Consider the following 6,658-nt stretch of genomic DNA (forward strand, 5'->3'; position numbering starts at 1 on the left):
TTTATTCAACCTTACTAACTATGAAACTATGAAACAAGGCTTGGGAGAAGTCCTGGAGGCAGATATGGGAGGAGGAGGTGATGAGAGAGCTAAAGAGAAGGAGGTCTTGGGAGGAACAAAGGTTGATTAGGGTGAGAGGGTAATTAGGTTGGTATTTTGAGGCTGGGCTAGTGATGCAGCTGGGGCAGAGTTGTGGATGGCTTTGTAACTTATAGTTAGTATTTTGAATTTAATTAGTTGGGCAAGTGTTAGCCAATGGAGAGATTGGCAAAGAGGAGTAGCAGACACTGAGCGGTTTGTAAGGTGACTGAGTCTGGCAGCAGCATTCATGATGTACTGAAGGGGGATAGTCTATTTAAAGGTAATCCAATGAGGAGGGAGTTGCAGTAGACAAGGCGAGAGATAACGAGCGAGTGAATCAGGAGCTTTGTGGTTTAATTTGTTAGAAAGGGATGCAATTTAGAGATGTTGCGAAGGTTGAGGCGGCAAGCTTTGGAAAGTGATTGGATGTGGGGCCAAAAGGAGAGTTCAGAGTCCAGGATAACACCTAGCACGCTGACATGTGGGGATGGGTGGATGGTTGTGCCATTGCTCTTGACAGATAAGTCAGGGGAAGAGGCACGTGGGGGAAGAAATATTATAAGCTCGGTTTTGGACAAGTTCAGTTTGAGAAAGTGGTGTGACATCCATGCAGATATGTCTGTTAGTAAGTTAGTGATGCGTGAGGAGACTGGGGTGAGTTGAGGGGTGGAGAGATAGATTTGTGTGTCATCAGCATAGAAATGATATTGAAAGCCGTGAGAGGCTAGAGGTTATCAGCTGAGGTGTTGATTGAATATAAAAGAGGTCCAAGAACAGAACCTTGGGGGACCATGACGGAGAAGGCAAGAGGAGTGGATGACGTAGAATTCTAAGTGACAATGAAGGTGCGTTTGGATAGGTAGGATGAGAAACAATGAAGAGCACAGTTGCGGAGACCGAAGGAGTAAAGTTTTTTGAGGAGGAGGGGGTGGTCAACCATGTCAAAGGCAGCTAAGAGGTCCACAAGTAGGAGTACAGAATAGTGTCCATTCGTTTTTGCAGTTAGTAGGTCATTTGTGAGTCTTAACAGAGCAGTTTCTGTGGAGTGTTAAGGGATCAAGAAGGTTATTCTTAATGAGGTAGTCACTGAGTTGGTTTTAAACCATGCGTTCAAAGAGTTTAGAGGAAAAGAGGAGCCAAGAGATAGGGCATAGGTTGTTAAGACTGGTAGGGTCCAAGGACGACTTTTTAAGTATGGGGGTGACCAGTGCATGTTTTAGAGCATTAGGGGAGATGCCAGAGGTGAGGGAGAGATTGAAGATGTGGGTTAGAGAGTGTAGGATAGAGTCAGAGGGCAACCGTAGTATTTGAGAGGGAATAGGGTCCAGGGGCCAGGTGGTTAGGTGGGCGTTAGAAAGGAGTTTAGCAACTTCGTCTGTAGTAGCAGATTTGAATAAGGGGAGTGTCAATTGTACCTGTTAACATGGAGTCTTAACTGGGGGAAGAGACCTTTGAGTGTAGATTTCATCACACATTGTATCAATCTTGTTTTTGAAGTGATTAGCAATCTCCTGGGCAATGAGTGAGTCAGTGGGTGGAGGTGGTGGCGGATGAAGTAGAAAGTTGAAGGTGGAGAAGAGGTTACGGGGACTGGATGAGAAGGTGTTAATAAGAGTTGTAAAATAGGTCTGCTTTTTTGAGAATTTTAGTGTCATCTGTTTGCCAGGGTTGTAGGGGTCGAGGCCTGATTCTGCGTGTAGTGAGGGGAGTGAGCTTGTCCAGGGTGGAGGACAGGGATTTATTGAAAATGGAAGTGGCTTGGTTGGGGCAGGACAGGGGAGAGATTTTGTTATAGAGGTGGTAAGTAGCAGAATAGAAGAGAGAAGAGTTGAAGTTGCAAAAGTTTCTACAGGTGATGGTTAGGCGATTGGAGAGAAAGGTGGTGGAAGACAGGGGGAGAGAGAAACTTATAAGGCTGTGGTCAGAGAGAGGAAAAGGATTGTTTGAGAAGTTGCATGGAGTGCATAGGTAGGAGAATACAAGGTCAAAGGTGTTGCCATCAGAGTGAGTAGAAGCCTGTACCCATTGCTTCAGGTCAAATGAAAAGGATAGATTAAGAAGTTTAGAAGTAGCAGGAGTGTTAGTATTAGCAGGGATGTTGAAATCACCAAGAAGGATTGTGGGAATTTCCGAAGAGAGAAAGTAGGTTAGCCAGGCAGAAAACTCATCAAGGAAAGTCGATAATGGTCCAGGGGGCTGGTAGACCACAGCAATTCTTAGAGAAGTTGGGGAGAATAGACGTATACAGTGAGCTTCAAATGATGAGAGGGAAAGAGAGGGAGGAGATTGAATAACCTGGAAGGTGCTCTGGGGGATAGGAGGAATCCCACGCAACTTCCCTTGCCCCCATTAGGCTTAGGGGTAAGTTAGTACAGCGAGTACAGCGAAGGCCACCCTGGGAAAAGGAAGCAGGAGAATGGGCGTCAGATTCGTGGGGCCAGGTTTCGGTGACAGCAAGTAGGTTAAAATAATTAGTGACAAAGAGGTCATGAACAGCAGTGAGTTTGTTGCAGACAGAGAGGGCGTTCCAGAGGGCACAGGAGAGGAGGAGGTTGGCGTTGGAAAGAAGAGGAATGGAGACTAAATTGCGTAGATTGCGACTACTGCCAGAGGGTGTAGGGTGATGAGTACAATTAAATAAGGGAGACCCAGTGTTTGGGGAAATATCTCCAGTGGTTAGAAGCAGAAGAGTAAGGGAGGTAATATGAGAATACGATTTGTATGAGGGGACATGCTTCAGTATCCTGTGGGGTTTGTTAGCTAATGGACTTAGAGATAGAAAGAGGTGATGAGTGCAGTAATAGGGGAAGGGGAGAAGTGAGGGTGATATGTACAGATTGTGGGTTGGAGAAGAGGGGCGAAGAAAAGAGAGTTTGAGGAGAGGTAAAGAGTGCATGCTTCAGAGAGGAAGGTGAGATAATTTGGAAATTAGGTCACCTGCAGTCTGCTGTGGTTTGCTTTGTGCAAATCGCTGAAGTGAAAGAGCAGAAGTGCCACTTATTTAAAGAACCCCACTTCTTTGGAAGAACACCTACATGTGCAGCCCCCTACATGTGTTCCCCCATAAAGAAGGCCTTGTTTTGATACTGTATTGTGTGTGGATTGAATCTGAACATTAATCAATCAGGCGGTAATATTAGGCACTAGGGATGAGCTCAGGCGTGTTTGCATGGTCCACGCGCTGAGCCCGCCAGGAAGTCGGCGCATCGCTGAGCTAATCACAGGCAGTGAGACATTTCCCGATCTCTGAAGCCACACATCGGGGCAATGTCTCACTGCCTGTGATTAGCGCAGAGCTGCGCTGACTTCCTGGCAGGCTCAGCACATGGACCATGTGAACACGCCTGAGCTCATCCTTATTAAGCAAACAGCTAGAAGAGCAATAGTTTTCACAAACTGCAAGAGGACCAAAAGGCCAAAATCGTAAAGATAAGGGAATCCATAATTTAGGTAAGACTTAATAGCTAAATAAACATTGAAATAATGTGAGCATGGCTACAGATGGAATTGAAACAGCGGTGACAAACGCAGATTTACCAAATATGCATTTGAGCAGTCAGTCAATGTTCAGTTTAAAGTAGATTGTAGTATAAGCGCAGATTTATCAAATATGCATTTGGTCAGCCAATGTTCAGTTTAAAGTAGATGGAAGTATTTACAGATTTACCTGTGAAGAGAGAGAAAATGTTCAGATGGATGGTGCAAAAGCGGAAGTGCCACTTATTTAAAGAACCCCACTTCTTTGGAAGAACCCCTGCATGTGCAGCCCCCTACATGTGAGGGGGCTGTATGAGTTTGCCACATCTTACAACTGGGATTTTTGCCCATTCCTCCTTGCAAAACTTCTCCAGCTCCTTCAAGTTGGATGGTTTGTGCTTGTGAACAGCAATCTTTAAGTCTGATCACAGATTTTCTATTGGATTGAAGTCTGGGCTTTGACTAGGCCATTCCAACACATTTACATATTTCCCTTTAAACCACTCGAATGTTGCTTTAGCAGTGTGTTTGGGGTCATTGTCCTGCTGGAAGGTGAACCTCCGTCCTAGCCTCAAATCACACACAGAGTGGTACAGGTTTTGCTCAAGAATATCCCTTATTTAGCACCATCCATCTTTCACCTCAAATCTGACCAGTTTCCCAGTGCCGACTGCTGAAAAACATCCCCACAGCATGATGCTGCCACCACCATGGGATGGTGTTCTTTGGGTGATGTGATGTGTTGGGTTTGCTCCAGACATAGCGTTTTCTTTGATGGCCAAAAAGTTCCACTTTAGTCTCATCAGACCAGAGCACCTTATTCCATACATTTTGGGAGAATTTTTTTTCGCCATTTATCAGACTAAAAATATACATACTTTCTCCCACATGGCTTTTAGCAAACTTAAAATGTGCCATTTTGTTTTTTGCTGAAAGTAATGGCTTTCTTCTGGCCACTCTGCCATAAAGCCCAACTCTATGGAGTGTACGGCTTATTGTCATCCTATATACAGATACTCCAGTATGCTGTGGAACTCTGCAACTCCTCCAGGGTTACCTTAGGTCTCTGTGCTTCCTCTCTGATTAATGCCCTCCTTGCCCGGTCCATGAGTTTTGGTGTGCGGCCGTCTCTTGGCAGGTTCTTTCCATTTGGTTATGATAGATTTGATGGTGCTCCTAGGGATTATCAGATTTGGATATTTTTAACAACCTAACCCTGACTTTTACTTCTCAACAACATTGTCCCTTACTTGTTTGGAGAGATCCTTGGTCTTCATGGCAGTGTTTGGATAGTGGTGCCTCTTGCTTAGGTGTTGCAGCCTCTGGGGCCTTTCAAAAAGGTGTGTACATGTATTGACAGATCATGTGACACTTAGATTGCACACAGGTGGACATTATTTCACCAATTATGTGACTTCTGAAGGCAATTGTTTGCACCAGAACTTTCTATGGGCTTCATAACAAAGGAGTGAATACATATGCACATGTTAAGTATCAGTTTTAAATTTTTTGGTGAAAAATAGTTTTATGTATATATTTTTCTAATTTTACACCAACTGTCATGGTAGTCCCGGTGATCCAATGGCACATGGGAGACCTGCCCGCAGGATTCCCTTGCTGAGAACTTGTCGGTATCCTTGGGTGCGCGTTAGCGTTAACAGACGCACGCGGGTGTGCGTTGGTACGAACGGGCGCACGCGGGTGCGCGATGGTACGAACGGGCGCACGCAGGTGCGCGATGATGCGAACGGACGCACGCGGGTGCCTTATGCCTTCCAGACTCTATAATATACTGTATGACTCTGGAGGCCAGCTTCCTTGCACTAATCAAGGTACATACAACTGATCCTGACAGCGCACGTTTCTTCAGAATGTGGGTCTCAAAAGCCAAACCATTAAATTTAGCGTTTGTAAGGTAGGATGCAATACTGGACCTTGCAAGAGTTAATCTGGATGTGGTGGTAGGGTCCAAGGGTCCCCTACCGCCATCCTTATGATCTCTGCATACCAAGATCTTCTTGGCCACGTCCACAAGAATCACCGACTTCCCTTGCTGCTTGATGCTGCAAAGAAGTTGTGGAAGCAGCAGAATAGGAGGGAATGCATAAATCAGTGAAAACTGATCCCACGGGATCACTACAGCATCTGTCCCGCATGCTAGTGGAGCCTTTGTTCTTGCCGCAAAGCTGTCAATCTTTTTGTTGACAGGTCTACGTCCGGGATCCCCCATCTCCGGCATATTTTCAGGAAGATATCGGGGTGAAAAGACCATTCTCCCGGGAACAACTGCTGGCGACTCAAGTAGTCCACCCGCCAATTTTCTATTCCTAGAATGAAAACTGCCGATAGGCAAGGCACATGGTTGTCTGCCCAAGTTAGGATATGATTCCCCTTAGGATATGATACCACTTGGTGATTGATATAGGCCACTGCTGTGGCATTGGCAGATTGGATCCTGACAAGACAATTCCGCAACCTGAATGTCCAGGCCCTCGGGCCAAACGCGCTGGGCGAATCTCTAGAATGTTGATGGGCAAGATGCTTTCTGTATTAGACCATTTCCCTTGGACAGTCGCCTTTTCCAGGACTGCTCCCCAACCCAAAAGGCTGGCATCTGTTGTTACCACCTTCCAGGTAACTGGTAGGAAGGCTCTTCCCGTCTGCAGATTTTTGTTTTTTAACCAACTGAGGCTCCGGCGTACCTTTGGAGACGGACGCATTGGGAAATCTAGAGCTTGGACCATCTTGCTCTAAGCCGATAGGATACTGTTTTGCAGCAGTCTCAAATAAAACTGAGCGTAAGGAACAACCTGAAATGAAGCCACCATTTTTCCCAATAGCCTCATGCAAAGCCGAATAGAAAGATTCTTCTTTGCTCTGACTACCTGAATCAGCTCCTTTATGGCGCTGATCTGTGCCTGGGGCAAGAATACCCTTTTCTGGGCTGTATGTATGACCAGACCCAAGTATTCTAATCTCCTTGATGTTTTTTTTTTTTTTTTTTTTTAGCAGTATTTAAATACTTTTTATTTCGTTTTCCACATTTACAAAAAACAGTAAAAAATATTTCTTATACATACTATTTCAAATCACTTTGTTT

This window comes from Lithobates pipiens, unplaced genomic scaffold, assembly GCF_037356315.1.
Source record: "Lithobates pipiens isolate NorthernLeopardFrog02 unplaced genomic scaffold, aLitPip1_a1.2 Scaffold_16, whole genome shotgun sequence".
NCBI classification, from domain to species: domain Eukaryota; kingdom Metazoa; phylum Chordata; class Amphibia; order Anura; family Ranidae; genus Lithobates; species Lithobates pipiens.